The sequence below is a fragment of the Lissotriton helveticus genome, chromosome 6 (assembly GCF_964261635.1).
Source record: "Lissotriton helveticus chromosome 6, aLisHel1.1, whole genome shotgun sequence".
NCBI classification, from domain to species: domain Eukaryota; kingdom Metazoa; phylum Chordata; class Amphibia; order Caudata; family Salamandridae; genus Lissotriton; species Lissotriton helveticus.
Window position 1 is genome coordinate 2086839158 of NC_136067.1, and position 27918 is coordinate 2086867075.

Sequence of the window (27918 nt, forward strand, 5' to 3'; positions counted from 1 at the left end):
CGGTGCCACAGTGATACAAATACAAATTTTATACCACTTGTTGTTCTTTTTTCTCCAGATTCCTAACTTTGTGACATTAAGAGAACAACTAAGGTAAATATTAAACATGTGTTTACCGGAACATAAGGTCTCACATATATGGATATTAAAACATGTTTACATCTACATTTCCAGCTGGTTCTTCAATCTAAGGAATATAAAACGATAAGAGATATAAGATCTTGACCATCTTCAAAAAGTGAGTACCATGTAATTTTGGCCTCCCCCCTGGTGTCTCAAGATGCCCAGAAAGAGTGCATTTTTTCATTGATTACCTCTTTTCTGTCAAATTTCACAGAACCAACACAGATAACTTGAAGACATACAGGTAATGTTTGAGTGTTGGGAAAGACTGAATATTAAGTTTGAAGACCGCTTAGTTTGTGCTTGGTAGTAAGAATGGTTATTCTTGTTTTTTCACATTAATTCCATCTGTGGTCCTGAGGATAATCCCCGCAATTTGGGGGATTTGAAACGCGTCAACCCCTTGTTTGTTTGTTTGTTCTATTAGGCCAGTCATACCTTCATGGATGTTTTGTTTAATTTTGAATAATTTATGATGGCTTTTTTTTATGTACTAAACAATATTTGTGACTGATTGACTATATAGTAGGTGCCCCCACCTGACTCAAAAGATATAAATAACTAAGGGACACATACACACACAAACTTCTTTTCTTTGTTTCTCCATTGCACTACATATGTTTGGTATGAATGTGACACAGATTGGTAGTGGCGGAATCTAAAACGAATGCTTGTGGCTTTCTTTCACCCAAAAATCTTTTTTCTTTTACACCTTTGTCTTGTACATATTTGCATATACAAGTTGTAAATAGGAGCTCCCCTTGTAAATATCATTGTGAGATTATAACTGATTGTTAATCATATTTGAATTCCAAAAAAGTATCCAGAAAAACTTGAATAAATAAATTGGTTTCAAGATTTATTTCAGACTGAACGGCTAGTCTTTGCAGGACAGTGTTGTGTTCATTGTCTTGCTGAAATCATTTGAACTCATTGAGCAGAACTGGCATTTTGTTTTGTTGATAACTACAGCACATTTCCACAGCAGCTCAGAACGTCCATTCCGAGGAATGCCGCTGCCGCCAGGCTCCAGCACCCCTACCTCTTCACTCATGCTGCGCCTTCGCCTGCCTCTCCCTCCCGGTGGAGACGGCTGGGCATGCCGGTGCCCATGCAACCGCACCTCTCCACACCCCTCCAGTGACCCCTCCCGCCCCGGCGATTGGGCACCTTCCCCTGGCAGGCTCCCAAGAGATTGAGGGGTGCATGAAGGTTGCCGGTCGGGGAGATGGGCATGCGGCTCCCACCCAGTCATCAGGTGTGGCTACCTGCTTGATCCTGCCAGTAGCATATGCTTGTCTCAAAGATTAAGCCAGTACAGTGAAACTGCGAATGGCTCATTAAATCAGTTATGGTTCCTTTGATCGCTCCATCTGTTACTTGGATAACTGTGGTAATTCTAGAGCTAATACATGTCGACGAGCGCTGACCTCCTGGGATGTGTCCATTTATCATAACAAGACTAATCTGGGCCCGCCCGGCCACTTTGGTGACTCTAGATAACCTCTGGCCGATCGCACGTCCCCGGGGCGCTGAGGTGAGGACCGGGACTTTGGTGACCGGTCTGTCACAGGCCCATCCCGGGGTGCCTGCCTGCCTGCCGCGGGTGGCTATCAGTGGTTTCCCACTGGCTGCCCACGTGCACGCGCCTCGGGTGCCAAGCTTCGTGGCCGGCTTCTTGAGAAGGGCAAATCCCCTTCCAGATCCGATCCGGGGAAAGAGGGCGGGCCTACCCCGGCAACCCCCTTCGACGCTCCAGCGTTATTCTTCCGACTATGACCTCAGATCAGACCTGCAGAATTTAAGCATATTACTAAGCGGAGGAAAAGAAACTAACCAGGATTCCCCCATTAACGGCGAGTGAAGAGGGAAGAGCCCGGCGTCAGATCCCCGCCCGGGGACGGGCGCGGGAAATGTGGCCAACAGAAGACGACTCCCCGGCGCCGCTCAGGGGGCCAAGTGTGATCGAGGCTCACTCTGCGGATGGTGTTAGGCCGGTAGCAGCCGACGGCCGACATGTGGCCAACAGAAGACGACTCCCCGGCGCCGCTCAGGGGGCCCAAGTGTGATCGAGGCTCACTCTGCAGATGGTGTTAGGCCGGTAGCAGCCCCGGCGCGCCGGTATCGGGTCTTCTCGGAGTCGGGTTGCTTGGGAATGCAGACCAAAACTTGATCTAAGGCTAAATACGGGCACGAGACCGATAGCCAAGTACCATAAGGGAAAGTTGAAAAGACCTTCGAAGAGAGAGTTCAAGAGGGCGTAAAACCGTTGAGAGGTAAACAACTGGGGTCCGTGCAGTCTGCCCGGAGGATTCAAAATGGCAGGAAGGTCGGTGGCCCGGGAGTTCCAGATTCCCTCCGCGGGACCAGCGCCCGGGCCCTACCCGGCCCCGGCAGGTTGCATTTCCTCCGTGGTGGTGCGCCGCGACCGGCTCCGGGTCGGCTAGGAAGGCTTCGGGGTGGCAGGTGGCCGTCCGCTCCGGAGGACGGTGTTACAGCCCCCCTGGCAGCAGCTTCGCCATGTCCGTGGGGTCGAGGGAGATTTGACTGCCTCCGCGCCCTCTCCTGGGCACCCCACTGGGCGTGCTGGGGCAGTTGAAGGGGGACGGGCCCCCTGCTCCCAGCGCGACTGTCGACTGGGGCGGACTGTTCTCAGTGTGCCCCGACTGCATCGTCCATTGGGCGGAGAGGCCCACGCCAGGGGTCTGCGGTGATGCTGGTTACCCACCCGACCCGTCTTGAAACACAGACCAAGGAGTCTAACACGTGCGTGAGTCAGAGGGCCGAGCGAAACCCTGTGGCGCATTGAAGGTGAGGGCCGGCACATGACGGCTGAGGTGGCATCCCGCCGCGCTTCCAGCGGTGGGTGCAACACCGGCCCGTCTCGCCCGCTCTGTCAGCGAGGTGGAGCATGAGCGTGTGTGATAGGACACAAAAGATGGGTAGGGCGAAGCCAGAGGAAACTCTGGTGGAGGTCAGTAGCGTGGGTGCACCACCGGCCCGTCTCGCCCTCTCTGTCGGCGAGGTGGAGCATGAGCGTGTGTGATAGGACACAAAAGATGGTGAACTATGCCTGGGTAGGGCGAAGCCGGAGGAAACTCTGGTGGCGGTCGTAGCGGTCCTGAGGTGCAAATCGGTCGTTTTAGTAGCTGGTTCCCTGCCAAGTTTCCCTCAGGATAGCTGGCGCTCGGAGCCCCAGTTTTATCTGTTAAAGCAAATGATTAGAGGTCTTGGGGCTGAAACGATCTCAACCTATTCTCAAACTTTAAATGGGTAAGAAGCCTTGCTCGCTGGTGTGGAGCTGGGCATGGAATGTGAGTGCCTAGTGGGCAACTTTTGGTAAGCAGAACTGGTGCTGCGGGATGAACCGAACGCCTGGTTAAGGCGCCAGAGGCCGACGCTCATCAGACTCCAGAAAAGGTGTTGGTTAATATAGATAGCAGGACGGTGGCCATGGAAGTTGGACTCCGCTAAGGAGTGTGTAACAACTCACCAACCGAATCAACTAGCCCTTAAAATGGATGGCGCTGGAGCGTTGGGCCCGTTGCCGGCGCTGAGAGCCGCGGGGGCTAAGCCGCGATGAGTAGGAGGGCCGCTGCGGTGAACACGGAAGCCCGGGGCGAGGGCCCGGGTGGAGCCACCGCTGGTGCAGATCTTGGTGGTAGTAGCAAATATTCAAACGAGAACTTTGAAGGCCGAAGTGGAGAAGCGTTCCATGTGAACAGCAGTTGAACGTGGGTCAGTCGGTCCTAAGACATGGGCGAGCGCCGTTCGGAAGGGACGTGTGATGGCCTCTGTTGCCCTCAGCCGTTCAAAAGGGAGTCGGGTTCAGATCCCCAAACCCGGATTGGCGGCGGCGGGTGCCCTCGCGGCGTGCAGTGCGGTAACGCAAACGATCCCGGAGAAGCCGGTGGGAGCCCCGGGGAGAGTTCTCTTTTCTTTGTGAAGGGTAGGGCGCCCTGGAATGGGTTCGCCCCGAGAGAGGGGCCCGAGCCTTGGAAAGCGTTGCGGTTCCGGCGGCGTCCGGTGAGCTCTCGCTGCGCTGGTCCTTGAAAATCTGGGGGAGATGGTGTAAATCTCCCGCCGGGCCGTACCCATATCCGCAGCAGGTCTTCAAGGTGAACAGCCTCTGGCATGTTGGAACAATGTAGGTAAGGGAAGTCGGCAAGTCAGATCAGAAACTTTGGGATAAGGATTGGCTCTAAGGGCTGGGTCAGTCAGGCTAGAGAGTGAAGCGGGACAGGGCGCGCGCCGCGGCTGGGCGAGGCGCCTCCCTCTTAAGTGTGGCAGGGTATGCTCAGACGTGAGTCCCTTGCTCACTTTGCCACTGGATTCAAGCAAGCCGGGCTGAAGACGGCTGGAATGCCAGAAACCGGTCCTCGGAAGCTTGTTTCCGGTCCAGGGAAGGCATGGCTTGGCAGTTCAGGCTGGACTGTTCCCATGAGGCACAGGGTCAGACTGATTTGCATATAGCCATGTCTGAACTGGAGTGGCAGAGTGGGCTAAAGAACGGTGATGGATCAAACCCAGATCTTTTGACTGGGTGCGAGTGTTTGATTGGTTCAGATGCTCCGTCCATCACCACCCCCTTTTGTACCGCTTTGGCCGCCATAAGTGTGGCAGGGTATGCTCAGACGTGAGTCCCTTGCTCACTTTGCCACTGGAGTCAAGCAAGCCGGGCTGAAGACGGCTGGAATGCCAGAAACCGGTCCTCGGAAGCTTGTTTCCGGTCCAGGGAAGGCATGGCTTGGCAGTTCGGGCTGGACTGTTCCCATGAGGCACAGGGTCAGACTGATTTGCATATAGCCATGTCTGAACTGGGGTGGCCGAGTGGGCTAAAGAACGGTGATGGATCAAACCCAGATCTTTTGACTGGGTGTGAGTGTTTGATTGGTTCAGATGCTCCGTCCATCACCACCCCCTTTTGTACCGCTTTGGCCTCCATAAGTGTGGCAGGGTATGCTCAGACGTGAGTCCCTTGCTCACTTTGCCACTGGATTCAAGCAAGCCGGGCTGAAGACGGCTGGAATGCCAGAAACCGGTCCTCAGAAGCTTGTTTCCGGTCCAGGGAAGGCATGGCTTGGCAGTTCGGGCTGGACTGTTCCCATGAGGCACAGGGTCAGACTGATTTGCATATAGCCATGTCTGAACTGGGGTGGCGGAGTGGGTTAAAGAACGGTGATGGATCAAACCCAGATCTTTTGACTGGGTGTGAGTGTTTGATTGGTTCAGATGCTCCGTCCATCACCACCCCCTTTTGTACCGCTTTGGCCGCCATAAGTGTGACAGGGTATGCTCAGACAAGAGTCCCTTGCTCACTTTGCCACTGGATTCAAGCAAGCCGGGCTGAAGACGGCTGGAATGCCAGAAACCGGTCCTCGAAGCTTGTTTCCGGTCGAGGGAAGGCATGGCTTGGCAGTTCGGGCTGGACTGTTCCCATGAGGCACAGGGTCAGACTGATTTGCATATAGCCATGTCTGAACTGGGGTGGCAGAGTGGGCTAAAGAACGGTGATGGATCAAACCCAGAACTTTTGACTGGGTGTGAGTGTTTGATTGGTTCAGATGCTCTGTCCATCACCACCCCCTTTTGTACCGCTTTGGCCGCCATAAGTGTGGCAGGGTATGCTCAGACGTGAGTCCCTTGCTCACTTTGCCACTGGATTCAAGCAAGCCGGGCTGAAGACGGCTGGAATGCCAGAAACCGGTCCTCCGAAGCTTGTTTCCGGTCCAGGGAAGGCATGGCTTGGCAGTTCAGGCTGGACTGTTCCCATGAGGCACAGGGTCAGACTGATTTGCATATAGCCATGTCTGAACTGGGGTGGCAGAGTGGGCTAAAGAACGGTGATGGATCAAACCCAGATCTTTTGACTGGGTGTGAGTGTTTGATTGGTTCAGATGCTCCGTCCATCACCACCCCCTTTTGTACCGCTTTGGCCGCCATAAGTGTGGCAGGGTATGCTCAGACATGAGTCCCTTGCTCACTTTGCCACTGGATTCAAGCAAGCCGGGCTGAAGACGGCTGGAATGCCAGAAACCGGTCCTCGGAAGCTTGTTTCCGGTCCAGGGAAGGCATGGCTTGGCAGTTCGGGCTGGACTGTTCCCATGAGGCACAGGGTCAGACTGATTTGCATATAGCCATGTCTGAACTGGGGTGGCAGAGTGGGCTAAAGAACGGTGATGGATCAAACCCAGATCTTTTGACTGGGTGTGAGTGTTTGATTGGTTCAGATGCTCCGTCCATCACCACCCCCTTTTTTACCGCTTTGGCTGCCATAAGTGTGGCAGGGTTTGCTCAGACGTGAGTCCCTTGCTCACTTTGCCACTGGATTCAAGCAAGCCGGGCTGAAGACGGCTGGAATGCCAGAAACCGGTCCTCGGAAGCTTGTTTCCGGTCCAGGGAAGGCATGGCTTGGCAGTTCGGGCTGGACTGTTCCTATGAGGCACAGGGTCAGACTGATTTGCATATAGCCATGCCATGTCTGAACTGGGGTGGCAGAGTGGGCTAAAGAACGGTGATGGATCAAACCCAGATCTTTTGACTGGGTGTGAGTGTTTGATTTGTTCAGCTGCTCCGTCCATCACCACCCCCTTTTGTACCGCTTTGGCCGCCTTAAGTGTGGCAGGGTATGCTCAGACGTGAGTCCCTTGCTTACTTTGCCACTGGATTCAAGCAAGCTGGCCGAAGACGGCTGGAATGCCAGAAACCGGTACTCTGAAGCTTGTGTCCGGTCCAGGGAAGGCATGGCTTGGCAGTTCGGGCTGGACTGTTCCCATGAGCACAGGGTCAGACTGATTTGCATATAGCCATGTCTGAACTGGGGTGGCAGAGTGGGCTAAAGAACGGTGATGGATCAAACCCAGATCTTTTGACCGGGGGTGAATGTTTGATTGGTTCAGATGCTCCGTCCATCACCACCCCCTTTTGTACCGCTTTGGCCGCCATAAGTGTAGCAGGGTATGCTCAGACGTGAGTCCCTTGCTCACTTTGCCACTGGATTCAAGCAAGCTGGGCTGAAGACGGCTGGAATGCCAGAAACCGGTACTCGAAGCTTGTTTCCGGTCCAGGGAAGGCATGGCTTGGCAGTTCGGGCTGGACTGTTCCCATGAGGCACAGGGTCAGACTGATTTGCATATAGCCATGTCTGAACTGGGGTGGCAGAGTGGGCTAAAGAACGGTGATGGATCAAACCCAGATCTTTTGACTGGGTGTGAGTGTTTGATTGGTTCAGATGCTCCGTCCATCACCACTCCCTTCACCACTCCCTTTTGTACTGCTTTGGCCGTCATAAGTGTGGCAGGGTATGCTCAGACGTGAGTCCCTTGCTCACTTTGCCACTGGATTCAAGCAAGCCGGGCTGAAGACGGCTGGAATGCCAGAAACCGGTCCTCGGAAGCTTGTTTCCGGTCCAGGGAAGGCATGGCTTAGCAGTTCGGGCTGGACTGTTCCCATGAGGCACAGGGTCAGACTGATTTGCATATAGCCATGTCTGAACTGGGGTGGCAGAGTGGGCTAAAGAACTGTGATGGATCAAACCCAGATCTTTTGACTCGTGTGAGTGCTTGATTGGTTCAGATGCTCCGTCCATCACCACCCCCTTTTGTATCCCTCTGGGGCGGTGGCGACTCTGGATCGCCCCAGCTGCGGTGGTCGCCTCTCCCCGTGCCCCCTCCCAGGAGGCACGGGGCCGGCATTCTGCCTCGGCTGGCGCCTAGCAGCTGACTTAGAACTTGCGCGACCAGGGGAATACGACTGTTTAATTAAAACAAAGCATCGTGAAGGCCCGAGGCGGGTGTTGACGCAATGTGATTTCTGCCCAGTGCTCTGAAAGTCAAAGTGAAGAAATTCAATGAAGCGCTGGTAAACGGTGGGAGTAACTATGATACTTAGCAAGTAATACAACCTCAAACTTCTGGATCAGCAAGCATAACAAAATGAAAGAAAACAGTACATAGCTGCGCTGATGTTAAGAGCAAATGTGTTATATACTAGAGAAACCATTACTAGGGGAAGGAACCATACATTTGCTACATGTAGGTATGTAATGATGTTTGCGAAACAATTTCTCATATTTCAGGCGCATGTCCTAAAACTAAGGACATTAGGATAAAAAGACATAACAAAATTCTGGAATTGCTCATTGATAGAGCAAAAAGGTGTGGTTGGATGGCATATAGGGAACCTCATGTTACGAATAATCAAGGAGAACTACAAAAACCAGATGTAGTGTTTACCAAAAATGGTACAGATGTAGTTATTGATGTTTCAATTCGTTTCGAAAACTCTCAGAATTCCCTTGAATTAGCGTGTGAGAGTAAAGTGAAATACTATGAGGATCTGTCAGAGCAAATCAAAGATCTCACAAAATGCAACACTAAAATTTCATGGCTTTATCATTGGATGTCGTGGTATTTGGCCTCAATGTAATGATGTTGTTCTTGCTGATTTAGGTCTGCAAATGTCATTCCCATTCAAGAAAAATGTTTCCCTGACTACTTTAATGGACACTCTTAAAATGTGCCAAGTATTCATGGACAATTGAGTATCAAGCTTATACTGAGATGTACACTTTCTTGCAGCACACGTCACCCTTTTAAAGCATATTGTTTTAACATATAGGTTTATAGTTGACACAAGCTTTAGTATAGATGTGAATTTTATAGATGTGCTTTTTCTAGTTAGATGTGCAATTTGTAGATGTGTATTTTTATAAATGTGTGCTTATAACAATTTAAATATAGTTGTGTACATCATACTTATTGAAATGTCTTGAATGATGAATAGATCTCAAATATTCTCATACACATATTTATCACACATTGATAATTGATGTCCTGCTAATTATATTTTAATTTATCAGGACTGTTCGTAGACAATTTTAAATTGTTGGAATAATACTGCAGGGTGTACTATCTCTGGCCTATACGTGATCACAGTTCCAGTGAGGACAGCTTTCAGTGTAGCTGTACTCAGTAGCGAAAGAATATTGTATTGTTGGAAGCAAAACCGAATTGACGCTGATGGGCAGCATAATAACCCAGAATGAGCCACTGCGAGGTGGTACAGAAATAGCCAAATGTCTCATCATCTAATTAGTGACGCGCATGAATGGATGAACGCGATTCCCACTGTCCCTACCTACTATCTAGCAAAACCACAGCCATGGGAACGGGGGCAGGATCAGCAGGGAAAGAAGGCCTGTTGAGCTTGACTCTAGTCTGGCAATGTGAAGAGACATGAGCACTTCAAGAGCACTTAAAAGTGCTCTCGCCTCTGACCTGGACTCGAGCATCTCCAACCTTAATGACTGGTTGGGTGAGGCAATCGAGTCGCTGGCCCCTCTTAGGCCAATTAAAGCATTCAGGTCCTCAACCGCAGCCCCCTGCTACTCGGACAAACTGAGACAGAAAAAATCTGCCTGTAAAGTTCTGGAGAGGCGCTGGAGACTAGGTTACTCAAACAAAAGTACACTTGAGTATCGTACTGCCCTGAAAAAGTATCGGAAGCTGGTAATAAAGCAAAAAAGAAGCTTTCTATCTGACAAAATTGATAAGGCCAGCAATGGCCCCAGAGAAATTTTTTCAATTGTAAGATCGTTTTCCGACACCCAAGCTCTGAATGGACACCAGCCAGTTTCTCAAACACTCTGTACTCAGCTTTCTGAATTTTTTTAGGAGAAAATCGCCCTCATATATGCTTCTTTTCTACCCAGGGACAGTCCTGGCACTCGGGAGTTACAGATGGATCACAACTGCTCAGGTCCAGTTTTTACTGAATTCTGAATTATTGGAATTCTCGAAAATATCCGAAGATACCTCCCTGAGGGAATTACTCAGATACAAGTAAGGATCCCCTGGGGATCCCTGGCCGGCAAAACAATACAAAGCGTTAGCAGCCTTTTTGAACCCCCTTCGCAATCCTATATGGAATGCCTCCCTGAGCTCTGGCATTTATCCGGATTCATGGAAACATGCATACCTTGTCCCGATCCTAAAGAAAGCCAATGCTGATCCAGAGAACCCGATGAACTATAGGCCAATTTCTCTCCTTCCAGCTCCAGCCAAGATTTTGGAAAGACTAGCTCACCAGCAAATCGCTAGCTTTATTGAGAACCATGCTCTCTTCCACGACTCACAACATGATTTCGTCCAGGTTACAGCACAATGTCAGCCTTAATAGAAATGGCGGACTCTGTGCGCTGGACACGTGACCGGTGTTCGAGGGCGGTGTTGGTGCTGCTGGATTTATCGGCAGCATTCAACACCGTCTCTCATCCCATCCTGCTGAACAGACTGAGCACTATTGGAACTCAGGGCAGGGTCCTCAAATGGATAGGCTCGTTCCTATCGGACCAAAAGCAACAGGTCCATACCCCTCCCTTTACTTCCTCAGTCAGGCCACTTAAATGGGGTGTGCCTCAGGGCTCCTCATTAAGCCCCCTCCTATTTAATGTGTACTTTACCCCTCTAGCTGAAATGATTTTCCACTCGGGCATTAAAACAACATCTTATGCCGATGACATTCAGCTGCTCTTTACCTTTGATGAGCCAAACCCCTCACTTTTGACCCTCTGAAAACTTGCCTAAGTAACATCGCCAAATGGATGGACCTTAATTTCCTCAGATTGAATGCAAATAAAACTGAGGTGCTCTTTTTCAACCAACCATCCCCATTAAATTCCAATCTCTGGTGCCGGAGGACCTGAGCCAGGCTCCTATGCCGAAAGAATCGGTCAGAAACCTGGGGGTCCGATGGGACTCCCAGTTATCTTTCGGGAGTCAGGTCCAAACAGTATCTGCAGCATGTTTTTCTAAGATTAGAATTCTAAAAAAACTTATAAACTACCTACCCTGTCCAAACCGAAAAACGGTAGCGCATGCGCTTATAATCTCGCATCTGGATTATGCTAACGGACTATATTTGGGCCTATCAGCAGGCCTGTGCCAAAAATTACAGATGGTACAAAATGCTGCGGCGCACCTGATCGGTGGTCTTCCCCGCAGGCAACACATCTCTCCCTATCTTCGGGAATTGCACTGGCTTCCCGTGCCTAAAAGAATTGATTTTAAAGCAATGACGCTGGCCTACCAGACAACAAAAGGCAAAGGCCCAGCCCATTTGAGATCTATTCTTCGCCCTTACAGCAAGTCGAGAGCTCTTCGATCTAATTCCAAACTACTTCTGGCTACTCCCCGATTTAAAAAAGCTCACTCGGGGGGGCAAAACCTTTGAGGTATGCGCTACCCAAAGATGGAATAAGCTGCCTCTGAATCTTCGAATGAGCAAATCAGAACCTGAATTCCGCCGATCCTTAAAAACTTTCCTATTTTGCCTCTAGGCCTTTGCCTTGGACGACCGTTTTTACTCAATCAGCACCGGGACATCCCGTTGGGGTAGCTGCGCGCTTTATAAAATACACTAATAATAATAATAATGAGAGGAGTAGGATAAGTGGGAGGCTTTCGCGCCGCCAGTGAAATACCACTACTCTTATCGTTTTTTCACTTACCCAGTGAGGCGGGAGGGCGAGCCCCATGGGGCTCTCGCTTCTGGCTCCAAGCGCCCGGTGCCCGCCGAGCACGACCTGCTCCGAGGAAAGTGGCAGGTGGGGAGTTTGACTGGGGTGGTACACTTGTCAAGCGATAACGCAGGTTTCCTAAGGCGAGCTCAGGGAGGGCAGAAAGCTCTCGCAGAGCAGAAGGGCAAAAGCTCGCTTGATCTTGATTTTCAGTATAAATACAGACCGTGAAAGCGGGGCCTCGCGATCCTTCTGACTTTTTCGGTTTCAAGCAGGCGGTGTCAGAAAAGTTACCACATGGATAACTGGCTTGTGGCAGCCAAGCGTGAATAGCGACGTCGCTTTTTGATCCTTTGATGTCGGCTCTTCCTATCATTGTGAAGCAGAATTCAACAAGCGTTGGATTGTTCACCCACCAATAGGGAACGTGAGCTGGGTTTAGACCGTCGTGAGACAGGTTAGTTTTACCCTACTGATGATGTGTTGTTTCAATACTAATCCTGCTCAGTACAAGAGGAACCGCAGGTGAAGCTACCATCTGTAGGATTATGACTGAACGCTTCTAAGTTAGAATGCCCCCTAAACAGTAACGATACCACAGTGCCGTGGAGCCTCGGTTGGCCTTGAATAGCCGGCCTTTCTCAGGGGGGGAGGGGGTGCATAGAGCGTGGACGGAAGGGGGCCGCCTCCATCGCCCTTAGTGCACTGCATGTTTGTGGGGCACCCGGTGCTAAATCATTTGTTGTTGTCAGGGTTTCGTAAGTAGCATAGCAGCTAGCTCGCTGCGATCTATTGAACGTCATCCTCTGAGCCAAGCTTTTGTCTCTCCGTGCGTGGGTGCCTGCGGACGCCCTCCTCCACCACACCCAGGGGTGGGTCCCTCTGCCGCGGGGCCAGTGAGAGGGACGCGGAGGGGGTAACGCGGGCCTGTGGGAGGCCGCCTCCACCACATGCCCTCCGGCACAGGGGCCTCCCCTCCTGTCCCTGCCCCACCGGGGTGCGGGGATGGGGGCCATCATCCCTTTGCGGGTCGGCAGGGTGACCAGATGGCCTGGGCCGACCGGGCCTTCCCTTCCCGCTGCTCCCGGGCAAGTCAGGCAGGGAGGCAAGCAGCAGCCAGCCAGGGGAAGAAGCCTCCCGAGTGGCTTGCTCAGTGCGCCCAGTGAACCTCGCTGGACTGCAAGGGTGACTGTGTATGGCACCCTCCCAGGCCACCTGGGCACTGGGCGGTCCCGAGCCATCTGGTTGCCTGGCTGCATAACCAGATGGCCCTGCAGGGCGGGCGACCAGATGGCCGTACCTGCAGGGCGACCAGATGGCCCTGCGGGCAGGGCGACCATATGGCCCTGTGGGCTGGGTGACCAGATAGCCCTCCGGGCTGAGTGACCAGATGGCCATGCGGGCTGGCGGCTGGGCTAACTTTAACTTTTGCCCCTCCCCAAAGTTCTGTAAGCCCCCACTACAAGGGGCTTGAGCTGCGTCCCAGGGTCCCAGGCTGTGGGAGCCCCCGTCCTGAAAGCCAGCCGAGGGTCTGGGCGCTGGTGACGGGGGTCCGCTGAGGCCCGGGGAGGTTCTCCCCAGCCTGGCTAGGGTTCAGAAGCTAGGACCGGGCCCGGGGCTCGTGCTGCGTCCCAGGCTGCGGGAGCCCCCCATCCTGGAAGCCAGCCGAGGGTCCGTGCGATGTGATGGGGGTCTGCCGGGGCCCAGGGAGGCTCTCCCCGGCCTGGCTAGGGTTCGGAATCTGGGACCCGGCCTGGGGCTCGTGCTGCGTCCCAGGGTCCCAGGCTGTGGGAGACCCCTGTCCTGAAATCCAGCCGAGGATCTGCGTGCACTGGTGATGGGGGTCCGCCGAGGCCCAGGATGGCTATCCCGAGCCTGGCTAGGCTTTGGAAGCTAGAACCAGGCCTGGGGCTCATGCTGTGTTCCAGGGACACCTGTCCTGGGAGCCAGCTGAAGGTCCAGGTGCTGGTGACGGGGGTCCACCGGGGCCCGGAGAGCCTGGCTAGGTTTCAGAAGCTGGGACCGGGCCCGGGGCTCGTGCTGCGTCCGGTGGGCCCTGAGGTGCAGGAGGCCCCCGTCCTGCAGCCAGCCGAGGGTCCGGGCGCTGGGGACGGGGGTCCACTGGGGCTCAGGGAGGCTCTCCCCGGCCTGGCTAGGTTTGGAAGCTGAGACCGGGCCCGGGGCTCGTGCTGCGTCCGGTGGGCCCCTGGGTGCGGGAGGAGCCCCCCATCCTGCAAGCCAGCCAAGGGTCCGGGCACTGGGGACAGGGATCCACTGGGGCCCGGGGGGCTCTCCCCAGCCTGGCTGGGGTACGGAAGCTGGGACCGGGCCCGGGGCTCGTGCTGCATCCACTGGGGCCCGGGGAGGCTCTCCCCGGCCTGGCTGCTTTCAGAAACAGAGACTGGGCCGGGGAGAAGGGGTGGCTGGCTGTTAGACCTGGCATCATTGGCATGAGTCTCTCCTCCATTTTATCTGTTTGCCTCCTCTGTTTACCATGTTTTTGTTGGAATATTGCTTTGGGCACCGTGCCGCTGCTGATCAGTGCCACAGTGCAAGTGCTCCCGATGTTAAATTGATACATTGATTGGATTACATGTTTGGCTTATTTGGATTACTGTCAGTCCCTAGTAGCGTGCACTCGGAGTGCCAGGGCATGTAAATACAAATGCCGCTAGTGGGCTTGCAGCACTGATTGTGCCACCCACAGAAGCGGCCTCATAAAAGTATGTCTAAGATCTGCCATTGCAGAACCTGCGTGCAGTCTGGTACTGTCATGCGGACTGCGCAAGTGCACCTACTTGCCAGTCCCCCAGCCTTCCCTTAACTTCATATCAGTCACCCCTATGGTAGGCCCAAGGGCAGGATGCATTGTAAGGATAAGGTAGGACAAGCCCTGATGTGTGTGGCATGTCCTAATAGTGAATTACAGCCATCTTCGTTTTTCACTATTATAAGGCTACCTGCTCTCCATAGGTTAGAATGGGCTGCCGGAATTATTACACGATATAATCCTAGCGGGCTCGGAGAGCATGGTACAATGTCGAGTTTGGTATCCCTGAACTCAGAATTTAATAACGCATCCTGTAGGGTGGATGGTTTTTAGATTCTGTGTTTGGAACTAGCCCTTTTAGAAAGTGGCTAGTTCCTTGTCTAACTGTCTACCGGTCTCTGCTGGTTTGGTGTGCGTGACCGGAGCTGGGTGGCTCCAGAGGTCTGAATGAGTCAGTATGGGGTGAATGAGACATTTGCACTTTGAGTGAGGGGAGAGTAGTTCCTGATAGCCTGCCCTGCCTGACAGAATACTGGCTCCACCTCCTGCCGGGCGATGGATGGCCCAGTACCTGCCAGTGAAAATACTGGCCCCGCCTCCTGCTGGGCGGCTGAAGACTATGCCCCGCACAATGAATAGGCCAGGTGCCTCGGCCTGGCAACACCCACAACAAACCCTGTATGGGGGAAATCTCCCGGCACAGACAAAGGGATCAAAGCGGAAAAGGGGTATAAGAGAAGGACCCCTGAACCAAAGAACTTAGATCACTTCTGACAAGGAAACCTGTACCAAGGACAAGAAGCCTGCTGATTGAATGACTTGCCTACCCCTTCTGCTAGTGTGCTGTTTGCTGGGGGGAATCCTGCATTGCTTCTTTATTTTTGCCAAGGAACAAGGAGAGAGGAACTGAGTGTGTACTCTCGAACTTTGCCGAGAAAATCTCCAAGGGCTGGAAGAGTGCCAGCCTCCTGTTGAAGTCACAGGGCTAAAGGACTTCACCATTTGCTAAGAGTGCCTGTTGCTGGAACGTGGAAGTCCAGCACCTCTAAAGAAACCAGCAATTTTGACATCGACGGAGGCCGCCGAATCCAGCTCGACATCGTGAGTGAAGCTCCAGTGTCCCGCACCTTCGACCCGGCCACCGGGCCCGATCGACGCCAGTAGTGACGCCGCTACCGATCTCCTCGACAACGAAGCCCTCTCGACGCCGTGAGCGCTGCTCACTCTTGCAACGGCGACATCGACGCCGCCGCTGTATCCTGCTTCGCCACTGTGAGCGCTGCTCCGGTCCGACACCTCTTGACACCGAGGATCATCGTGCGCTTCATTTTCAAAGGTACTGTGTTGGTGGGGTCTGTGTCGACTCCGGGCTCGACGTAGCACTCCTCGCGGTCGACGCCGAACCCTTGGAATAACTTTGCTTCGACGTCGTGAGATTCCTGCGGGGGTTACCTTGTTGCCAAGAACTGTGCTTTAAAGAAGAAGAGTTGCTTTTGTTGCTAAAGACTGTTTACTAAGAATAAACTTCACTTGAACTATTATTTTTCCTTCCAAGAGTATTTATTAAGATTGTAGTATATTTTTGTCGTTATTTGGTCTTCCATATTTTTATAATAATACTGTGTTGTGTCCATTTGTAGTGTATTCACTTTATTACTGTATGTGGTCATAAATGCTTAATGCACTGCCTCTGAGATAAGCCTGTCTGCTCGGTCAAGCTACCAAGGGGTTGAGCAGGGGTTATGTGAGTGTGTGATACCCTTGCCCTGAATAGAGGAGGTGGGTCCCTATTTGTCAGAAGTGTATACCTCTGCCAACTAGTGACCACTGATTCTAACATTGGTGGTCAGCGGTGAGGATTTGAACTTTGCATTTATGACTCATGTGCAGTGATTAGTGTACGCTGCATAGTGAGAGCAGACCATAGCGCAGCCACAATCTGTTTTGGTTGGATATCCTATTTTTGTTCTACAATTTCCTGAAGCTTGTTTTTGAAGACTGCCAGTTTCGACCATGAGTGACGCCGGAGTCATTACTCCTGTTGTTGTGGAGGAATTTAATTAAAATTTGATAAAGGACTATAAGAAAAAGCAGCTGGAGCACTTTTGCAAGCAGTTGAAAGTTTCTACCACAGGCCTAAAAAAGAAAGATGAATTCCTCAGAGCGCTGCAGGCCTGGTTAGAAGCCAGAGATCCCTCTGATCCGGTGGTGGTACTGACAGGGGAAGAGGAGGCGGAAGAGCCCCTGAATGGTCGGGTGACATCCCACTGCAGCAGCGTTTCCTCTAAGGGTCTTTCTCCTGAAGAATTGGAAGACAGGGCGAAGGAATGAGAATACCAATTAGAATTGGCGAAACTTAAGTTAGGAGGGAAGTTGGAGATAGAGAATGCAAGAAGCAGGAGAGAGGCTGATATGAAGAGAAAAAGGTTGGATTTTGAGAGAGAAAAGTTAGCGTTTGAACGTGAGAAAATGGTGAGGAAGATGGAGCTTAAAACCAAGTTTAGAGTTGAATCCCTCTAGTGGCAGCATTCCATCTGGGCCTGCAGAAAGTAGGTTTTATTTTCCCAAAGATGTGATAAAAGATTTTCATAAGAATGAAGATATTGACCAGTGGTTCAAAGCATATGAGTTAGCATTGCTGACCCACCGGGTCCCTGAGAAGGATTGGGGAGCGGGGTTGTGGGGTCGCTTTGTCAATGAGGGGCGAGATACCTTGTTGGTTATGCCTGTTGAGGATAGGATGTCGTATGCTCATATGAAAGATGCTTTAATGTTAAGGTATGGCCGAACCCCAGAGAAGTACCGACAAGCCTTTAGAGAATGTAAGAAGTTGCCTGGTACGACGTGGGTTGAATATGTGTCATTTTTTTGCAGAGCCATGGATGTTTGGGTAAAGGGTAGCAAAGTGGGAAGTTATGATGCTCTCTATGATTTGTTTGCTTGGGAGCACTTGTCTAATAACTGTTTTCCAGGGCTATTCCCTTGTTGATAGCAAGATATCTATCATAGAAAACTTGCTGAAGAGGCGGACCGCTGGGTCAGTACCAGGGTCCACAAGGGTCCAGTGGGAGACTCAGCCAAAGGTGGGCAGGGTCCCCAGCAGAAGAGTGGGGGGGACAAGGGTAAACAGAGGGAGTTTCAGAAAAGGCCCCAAAGTAATCCCCAAGGGAACCAAGGGAAGGGTTCCCAGCCTCATCCAGTAAAGAAGCCAGAGGCCCGACAGGTAAACCTGTTCCTAGGGGCCCAATGACCTGCTACGCTTGTAAGCAGGTGGGACATCGTTAATATGATCCCCAGTGTCCCATGAAGATTTCTAATGCACCACCACGTGCACCACCCCGTCAGATGGCGAGTGTAGCCCTGGGAGGGGAGGAGATGGTTGCCCCTGGTGGGTGGGGTCCCGCAGAAAAGTCCCTGGTCCCTTTAGGAGACACGGAATTGGTCCCTCCAAACCCTCTGCCTGAAAACACTAAAAAATACAAGCAGTGGGTGACCATTAATGGCAATAAGGTGGAAGCTCTCAGAGAGTGTGACACCTGTCAAGTGTCACCTAGTGTCCAGAGAGCAGGTGGTCCCGCATGCATTCTACCCCGTGATAGCTGCTGACGACACTCAAAAGAGATGTGAGGTAGCTCAAGTTCCCTTTCAATGGGGGGGGGTTCAGGTATTCTTCAAGTCGCTGTAAGGCCCGCCATGTCTGTTGATTGTCTCCTGGGCAATGATTTGGAAAACTCCCCTTGGGCTAAGGTGGAGCGAGAGAAACATTTGAGAATGTTGGGCGTGCCAGAGTGGGTGTGTGTAACCACTCGATCGATGACAGCTAGTAAGGGTGCTGCTGGGGTCCCGGAAAGTATGGCCCAGGACCCAGCCGTGAAGAGAAGAGGCAGGAGGCACGGGAAACCGCCCCCATAGTTCCCACAGTCCAGGAGGAGGCAGACCTTGAGGGGGTTGCCCTGGAGCCCACAGGGGAACAAGTTGCTGAACTGGGAGATCTGCCCGAGCTGACCCACTGGCAGCAGGATGGTGGTCCCTCCAGGGAAGAATTTTGTGCTGAACAGAAAGTGTGCCCTTCTCTTGTGGGTATGAGGCAGCAGGCCTCAGCCCAGAGAACAGGTGATCAGTCAGGATCACATTTGGTCTACTGGGAGAACGATCTCCTGTATAGCAAGCCTAAGGCTGCTGAACCTGGGTCAGCCCGTGTGCTGGTGGTAGCCCCAGCGCTTCAGGGCCTTCCTCCTTGGTTTGGCTCATGACGTTCCGTTAGCTGGACATCTGGGGCAGGACAAGACCTTTGACAGGCTTGTCACCCATTTTTATTGGCCTCAGATGAGAAGGGATACAGATATCCTTTGTAAAACCTGTCAAACTTGCCAGGCAAGTGGGAAAAGCGGGCGGAAGCAGAAGGCTCCCTTCCAACCTTTTCTCGTAGTCAGTACCCCCTTTGACCGGGTGGGGATTGACATTGTTGGACCCCCGGACCCCAAGACAGCCATGGTCAACTGGATCATCCAGGTCTTGGTGGACCATGCCACACAGTACCCGGAAGCCATCCCTCTCCGCACAGTGACGGCCCCCGTGGTGGGACGGGCACTGATGGGTGTTTTCTCCCGCATGCAGTTCCCCAGAGAGGTAGTGTCAGACCTGGGCACCAACTTCATTTCCAATTATATGAAGTCTCTGTGGAAGGATTGTGGGGTAACCTACAAGTTCACCACTCCTTACCACCCTCAAGGTAATGGGTTGGTTGAGAGATTCAACCGAACCCTCAAAGGCATGATCATGGGTTTTGAAGAACCAATGAGGCATAAATGGGACGTCCTCTTGCCATGCCTGCTGTTTGCTTACGAGAGGTGCCACAAAAGTCTCTAGGGTTCAGCCCCTTTGAGCTTTTGTACGGTCACCCGGTAAGAGGACCTTTGAGTCTGGTCAAAGAAGGCTGGGAGCAATCTCCCAGGAAACCTCCCCAGGATGTATACAGTTACATGCTGGCCTTTAGGAACCAGACTCGGTGCTTCAGAGATCTTGCTCAGGCAAATCTGGAGGCCAGCCAGGAAGAGATGAAGCGTTGGTACGAGCGGAATGCCACTCTGGTGGAGCTTCAACCTGGTCAGAAAGTTTGGGTCATGTCCTGACCCCTGAGCAGCAGCAAGATTGTCGCCAACTGTTGGGACAATTCCCTGATCTGTTCTCCTTGATCCCTGGTGTCACTCGGTGGTGTGTCCATAATGTGGACACCGGGGACAGCACTCCTGTGAAGCACAAGGCCTACAGAGTGACTGACAAGGTCAGAGCATACATCAAGGAGGAGGTCTCCAAAATGTTTGCCTTAGGGGTGGTTGAGTCCTCTAGCAGTCCTTGGGTCAGCCCAGTGGTCTTGGTCCCGAAGGCTGCTGCGCCTGGTGCTTCACCGGTACTTCGGCTCTGTGTGGATTACCGAGGACTCAATTCACTCACGAAGACTGACGTGCACCCCATCCCCAGAGCTGATGAGCTCATAGATCGGTTGGGGGCTGCCCGGTACCTCAGTAGGTTTGATCTAACGTCTGGGTACTGGCAGATCGCCTTGACTGATGGGGCAAAAGAGAGGTCAGCATTCTCCACACCAGATGGGCACTACCAGTTCCGGGTTATGCCCTTTGTGATGAAGAATGCCCCTGCCACCTTCCAGAGGTTGGTCAACCAGGTATTTGCTGGACTGGAGGATTTCAGTGCCGCCTACCTGGACGACATCGCAGTGTTCAGCGCCAGCTGGGAGGAACACTTGCGCCACCTCCAGGAAGTGTTGGTGGCCCTGCGCGGAGCAGGCCTCACAATCAAAGCCAGTAAATGCCAGATTGGGCAGGGTTCAGTGGTGTACTTGGGGCACCAAGTAGGGAGCGGCAAGGTGGCCCCCACCTGCAACCCAAGATCGATACCATCCTGGCTTGGGCACCGCCCAAAACCCAAACTCAGGTGAGAGCCTTCTGAGGTCTCACGGGTTACTACAGGAGGTTTGTCAAGAGGTATGGCACCCCTTGACTTCGCTGACTTCCAGGAAGCAGCCGAGACTTGTGATCTGGACTGACGCCTGTTAAACAGCCTTCGACACCCTGAAAACTGCAATGTGTACAGCACCAATACTCCAGGCCCTTGACTTTTCTAAAGAATTTATTGTCCAGACGGACGCTTCAGAGCATGGCGTGGGGGCTGTTCTATCACAGATGAATGAAGAGGGCTGAGACTTACCTGTAGCCTTCATCAGTAGGAGGTTACTTCCCAGGGAACAGAGGTGGAGTGCGATAGAGCGAGAAGCATTTGCTGTGGTCTGGCCACTGAAGAAGCTAAGACCCTACCTGTTTGGGACTCACTTCCGGGTTAAGACAGACCACAGGCCCCTCAGATGGTTGATGCAGATGAGGGGTGAGAATCCAAAGCTGCTGAGGTGGTCCATTTCCCTACAGGGGATGGACTTTACGGTGGAACACCGTCCTGGTACAGATCACACCAATGCTGATGGTCTGTCCAGATTTTTCCGCCTTAGTGATGAGGAATTCCTAGGTTAAGGGTAGTTCTCCCCACATTTCAGCTGGAGGGGACACATGTTAGACCTGGCATCATTGGCATGAGTCTCCCCTCCATTTTTTCTGTTTGCCTCTTCTGTTTACAATGTTTTTGCTGGAATATTGCTTTGGGCACCGTGCCGCTACTGATCAGCACCACAGTGCAAGTGCTCCCGATGTTAAATTGATGCATTGATTGGATTACATGTTTGGCTTATTTGGTTTACTGTCAGTCCCTCGTAGCGTGCACCCGGAGTGCCAGGGAGTGTTAATACAAATGCCGCTAGTGGGCTTGCAGCACCGATTGTGCCACCCACAGAAGCGGCCTCGTAAAAGTATGTCTAAGGTCTGCCATTGCAGAACCTGCGTGCAGTATGGTACTGTCATGCGGACTGAGCAAGTGCACCTACTTGCCAGTCCCCCAGCCTTCCCTTAACTTCATATCAGTCACCGCTATGGTAGGCCCAAGGGCAGGGTGCATTGTAAGGATAAGGTAGAACAAGCCCTGATGTGTGTGGCATGTCCTAATAGTGGATTACAGCCATCTTTTTTTTTCACTATTGTAAGGCTACCTGCTCTCCATAGGTTAGAATGGGCTGCCGGAATTATTGCACAATATAATCTTAGCGGGCTCGGAGAGCATGGTACAATGTCGAGTGTGGTATCCCTAAACTCAGAATTTAATAACGCATCTTGAAGGGTGGATGGTTTTTAGATTCTGTGTTTGGAACTAGCCTTTTTAGAAAGTGGCTAGTTCCTTGTCTAACTGTCTACCGGTATCTGCTGGTTTGGTGTGCGTGACAGGAGCTGGGTGGCTCCAGAGGTCTGAATGAGTCAGTATGGGGCGAATGAGACATTTGCGCTTTGAGTGAGGGGAGAGTAGTTCCTGATATCCTGCCCTGCCTGACACAATACTGGCTCCACCTCCTGCCGGGCGACGGATGGCCCTGTACCTGCCAGTGACAATACTGGCTCCGCCTCCTGCTGGGCGGATGAAGACTCTGCCTTACACAGTGAATAGGCCAGGTGCCTCGGCCTGGCTACACCCACAACAAACCCAGGATGGGGGAAATCTCCCGGCACAGACAAAGGAATCAAAGCGGAAAAGGGGTATAAGAGAAGGACCCCTGAACCAAAGAACTTAGATCACTTCTGACAAGGAAACCTGTACCAAGGACAAGAAGCCTGCTGATCCAAGGACTTGCCTACCCCTTCTGCCAGAGTGCTGTTTGCTGGGGGGAATCCTGCATTGCTTCTTTATTTTTGCCAAGGAACAAGGAGAGAGGAACTGAGTGTGTACTCTCGAACTTTGCCGAGAAAATCTCCAAGGACTGGAAGAGTGCCAGCCTCCTGTTGAAGTCGCAGGGCTAAAGGACTTCACCATCTGCTAAAAGTGCCTGTTGCTGGATCGTGGAAGTCCAGCACCTCTAAAGAAACCAGCAATCTCGACGTCGACGGACGCCGCCGAATCTAGCTCGACATCGTGAGTGCAGCTCCAGTGTCCCGCACCTTCGCCGCCTCCCGCCGGGCCCGATCGATGCCAGTAGCGACGCCGCTACCAATCGCCTTGACACAGAAGGCCTCTCAAAGCCGTGAGCGCTGCCCACTCTTGCAACGACGACATCGCCGCCGCCGCTGTATCCTGCTTCGCTACCGTGAGCGCTGCTCCAGTCCGACACCTCTTGACACCGAGGATCATCGTGCGCTTCATTTTCAAAGGTACTGTGTTGGTGGGGTCTGTCTCGACTCCGGGCTCGGCGTAGCACTCCTCGCGGTCGACACCGAACCTTTGGAATAACTTTGCTTCGACGGCATGTGACTCCTGCGGGGGTTACCTTGTTGCCAAGAACTGTGCTTTAAAGAAGAAGAGTTGCTTTTGTTGCTAAAGACTGTTTACTAAGAAGAAACTTCACTTGAACTATTATTTTTCCTTCCAAGAGTATTTATTAAGATTGTGGTATATTTTTGTCGTTATTTGGTCTTGTGCTAAGCCTTATATAAACAACCGTATGTTTATAATACCACTGTGTAGTGTCCATTTGTAGTGTATTCACTATATTACTGTATATGGTCATAAATGCTTAGATAAGCCTGTCTGCTCTGCCAAGCTACCAAGGGGTTGAGCAGGGGTTATCTGAGTGTGTGCAAGGGGTGAGGTGGGCACCCCTTGCCCTGACTAGAGGAGGTGGGTCCCTATTTGTCAGAAGTGTATACCTCTGCTAACTAGCGACTACCGATTCTAACACTGGCTTTATCCACTATGCTGGCAGAGCTTAGTTTTCTGCCAACCCCTAATTGTTACCTATAATGGAAGAATATGTTTGTTTCACAAATGCCTGCATAAAACTTTCCCAGCCTCTAAGAGTTTTCCACCGTGTTAGATTCTAGGGGCGTCTGATGCCAAAGAGTAGGTCATACATTTTAGATACTTTGCTGAGTTGTCCATTGTGAACAAAGTCTCCTTTCTTATTAAATGAGGCAGTGTATTTTTCTTGTGACATTTTATTCAACAACAGTTCAACCAAAGGGTCTGAGGATGGTAAAAATGATTTAGTGGATGGTGGCTGTGGTGTTTCAGAGTCAGAAGTATATACAGTCAGCTTATTTTCTCCTCCGACCCTTATCAAAATTAGCTTAAAAAGGTCTGTGAACTGTTGAGTATAACCTGGCTTTGATGTGGGGTGTTAAATCTATATGGTTTAGTATGTTTTTCATTTCAGCATCCAGCTGCTATGTCTTGTTTTTCCTTAAGGCCCAGTCTTACCGTGTAATGGACCCAAAATGTTCCAACTGATGTCAGGATATCAAACACATCTTCTGTGTGCTTCACAAGTTTCCACCAAATAAGACTGCTTAAAGTGCTATATCACGTGTATCCTTTGAATCTTGTAAACTTTCTCTAAGGCTCCTGTACCTCTATTCTATACCCAGTACTTGTGATTGACCGTTCCATATCAATATGTGTTCATTTGCTGGCCTGCTTGCTTTTAGCACATGTCCTTCCTGGTGGGTACACTAAACATTTAACTAGGCAGAAGTACTCACTGTGGTCATTAAAATCTTAATAAATGATGTATGCAAGTCCTAGCAGGCATTGTTTCATCCTGTTTATATAAGGATACAGACTTGTGTGATCATAGTAGTGTATTTGTTGACTACCAATGCAGACTTATTACCATTATTACAACCCCCAAGCAAGGCATCAAAGGGCTCATCAGGCTCCGGCAATTCCTTGCTTCTGGTAAAACACATAAGCTCTTCTTTTGATCTTACAATACTTAGCCGCACATGCTCCCACAAGGATCTCACAACAACACCATGGTTCTTGTTATAATGTGCCTTTAACTAGGTCTAGAGGCACAGTTGCTCAAAGAGACTACCCAGCAGACTACTATACTCATGTGCGTCATAGCAGTGGGAACAGCCATAATAAAAACACCTGTTTTATTCAAAAGTGGTCAGCACACCATTAACTATAGCATATCGATCTAGGAAATACAGCCCCACCTGATATTCACCACCGCTGACTTTGTGACTCAGGTCTGGTGTACAACTGTCTGACTGAAACATTTTACAGTGCATGTCACACTGGTGATTACACTTTGTGTTATACATATGCTCACTATGGGGACACGTACATTTCACTTATTTGTTTTTTATGTGATTGAAATGCTTGCCATGGTGTACAACAAACACAGTCTTAGTTCTTAAATGCTGTCTAGACATGATGTACATCCAAAACCTGCTATATTAGAGAACTTTAATGGTCACATCAAAGTAATTTTCAAACAAACCCAGTTCACCCAAGTCTTCCATAAGATTGTGGGATAACTGTAGATCAACATGAGTTTTTAAGGCCATAGACCACTTACGCATGTTTGTTATGCAACTATCTGAAAGCAGCCCTATAATACTTGCTGTCAAAAAGATGTTGTTCTCAGCATGCTTACAACTGAGTAATAAAAACAGCATTTATTTTTCTCGAGATTTCACTGTCCAAGGTACTCTTTAATGTTTTGGACACACCACCTTCTCTCCCGCGAATGTTGAGGGATATTATTGTGAAGGTACCAGGGCTGTGATTTCCGCTTTACTTTGTAAAGGTTTTGCAATGGTTTCCACAATTCTATTGCATAAAATAAATATGTTTGTGAAAGTCTTAGGACTATTAAGAACTTGTCTGCTGAAAGAGTTGGAAAAAACCTTCAGGCCTACATTTTGTGAAAGAAATTCTATATGTTCTTGTTTAGTTTAATAAATATCTTCAAACCTTTGTTCTGTAGATCTTATTCACTCGAGTTAACAAAACAACTTTTTCACAAAACTCTGTAGCATGAAATGTCCTGCACATTTCTCTGCTACATTCTTATACTTTAAACAAATATGTCTAAAGAGACTGAAAATGAAGGAACAGGCGGTGTTGCTGGCCTCAGCACTGGGGTGTTCAAGGAAGACTCATGGGCAGTCTTTTTTATGTGTCTCGTAAAGTTTAACATTAAACAAGTATGGTTGGTCTCTAGAACAGGATAGTTCTTTGAGGCAGTGCCCTTTGCCATGACTACATCTTTTGGCTTGGGTAACACAATTGTTTTGACATACCTTCCACTTTTTGGTTTGGAAGCTGGTGAGCACTTGCATTTAGAGAATGTCGGGTGTTACTTAGCTCCTGGACTTCTACAGACTGCCAGCCTGATAATATTAAAGAGTGAGGGCTGTGTCTGTGAACTTTGTTTTTTGAAAAAAATTACTATAAGGTACTCTTATTGTTAAATTTACTTGCATACATAGAAAGCTTGCCTGTATGTATACCCTCACAAGTATGCACACATACACTCTCACACACGTACATATATCACATTCTTTCATATTCACATTTGCTTTCCTTTATTAAAGGAAATTGATCATACCTGCCAAGCAGTTATTGCCATTACAGAATATGTTTAGATGTGTAGCATACATAGGTAATAGTTTTTAGGGCACATACATTTCTTTCCTACACAGCTTTGGGTGTTGGTTTTCGTTCCTTTTTGAGAACGTGGCGATGATGAGAAAGTAAAAAAGTTCATGGGCACCTGCCAATTGCTCCTTGGCTTACCAGAGGCACTTACTAAACACACATTTTTTATTCTCACACTTGTAAGAATCACCTTTAGGACATGACCTACTTTTACCTTTAAATACACACCCATGTGGGTTAATAAGTAGGTACTAGACCCTCCCCCGAATTAAAAAGAAGAACCCCTTAAATTCTGAGTTGATGTGTGATGTACAACAAGGGCTTTTTTGTATATGATAAACTAATTTGTGCCTATTTAAAAAAAAAAAGAATATTCCCCAGATATGCCTTGGGCTGCTTGGACCCATTCCCCAAGCCATTTCTGCCAATGAAGACCCCATCTCCTGGGACCTGATTTAGATAATATGGGGAGGGGACATACAGCCCACTCCCGAGACATATTCGCTCAAGGGACTTCCTCCCCCGGAGTCCAAATTATTTAATAAAAAGAGGGGGCTGTGCTGCCCTGTTCCCTGAGTCATATTCCCCATTCTCTGGGGACTGAAGTATATTTTAATCGCGAGGAGGCCACTACACTCTTACAGGCAGGGAATTAGATCAATAGATTTCTCTTGTGGAAGCCAGAGTGACTGCTGCCCTTCACCTATTCAGAATCGGTTGACAGAGGAGAGGACTTCACTGAGGAGCTCCGCCACATCAATGCAAGTAAACATTGCAGCCGTCTCCAATTACCTTTATACGTATTTTCCCATTTTATTATAGTGCAAACTTGAGCCAAGGTATTGCAATGCTTTACATGATACCCAGCTGCATAAAAGAAAGATGCATTCTGCTATTTAAAGAAACAGGTAGATTAAGTGATTTGCCCAGAATCACAGAGAGTTGAGCAGACGCCGAGACCCCAACCGGGTTCCCACGTTCCAAAGTCTGCCAAATGCCACACCCTCTCCAAAAGACCCCGGCTCGTATGTAAACGTTGTGTAACCATGAGCTGCTCGCGGGTTGCTCAAAGGGGCTTTTAGCCACTCTTAAGATGCGACTATTCCCACTGAAATGCACCCACTCTAAGATGGCTGCTAACAATGCCTTAAATCTTCAGGCAGTTGTACATTTATTGTTCTAGTTCAAATAGTTCAATCTAACCGTGCCACTACTTGAAATCTATTATTCTTTTGAGCGCGCACGGCAGCAGGGCGAGGCAAGCGCAGCAGGGGGAGGAGGGGAGCCTGGCGATTCACTTGCGGGAGCGATAATGGCCGCGATCGCTCCACAAATAAATTGCCACACGAGCATGTGCTGCCTTTGAGTGCATAGGCACACAGGCACGTTATTGGCTGAAACGCCAGTGCAATCACAAAAGGTATTTTTGCCTTGCAGCGCATGCGAGACCTAAAAAGGCCTGGGTATGGAGTCCCCAGGACCTAAGGAAATGAAATGAAATGAAATGAAAAAGGGACTTGCTAAAGCGCACTGTGGCCAAGCGGCTTCCTGGAGCTGAGAACTGGTGCCTGACTCTACAGAGCATCCGAGAGGGCTAACAAGGGAAGGCCTGGGCAAAAAGAAACGTTTTGGAGGTTTGAGGAAGGTGCCACATGGCTTCTTGCCCCTTTAAAATACATAATGCACTGGGGGATTAAGCCCTCAGGGCCTAAGGATGCTCATGGAGGGGTGGCACATGCGTTCCCGTCCATATTTTATTGCTTTGGCCCTGGGAAAAGGGATCCTCTTGGCCTCTTAAGGCTCAGGGAGGGGCACCACATGACACTCCTCCCATTTATAAAAAAAATATATAATTGGCATCAGTTATAGGGTTCTCTGGCCTAATAAGGATTGGTGAGAGAGGCTGCCTGCGCTCCTCCCTCAAAATTGTGGCCCAGGGGGATGGGGTCTACTGGGCCTAATGATGCTTGTGATAGGGGCCATGTGGCCTCTCTCTGATTTCTTATTGTAT

General features: G+C 50.5%; 1 pseudogene; it reads left to right on the forward strand.

Moving 5' to 3' along the window:
• The first annotated feature begins 1899 nt into the window (after positions 1-1899).
• LOC144765601 (28S ribosomal RNA) lies at positions 1900-12464 on the forward strand (annotated as a pseudogene).
• Positions 12465-27918: the final 15454 nt, after the last annotated feature.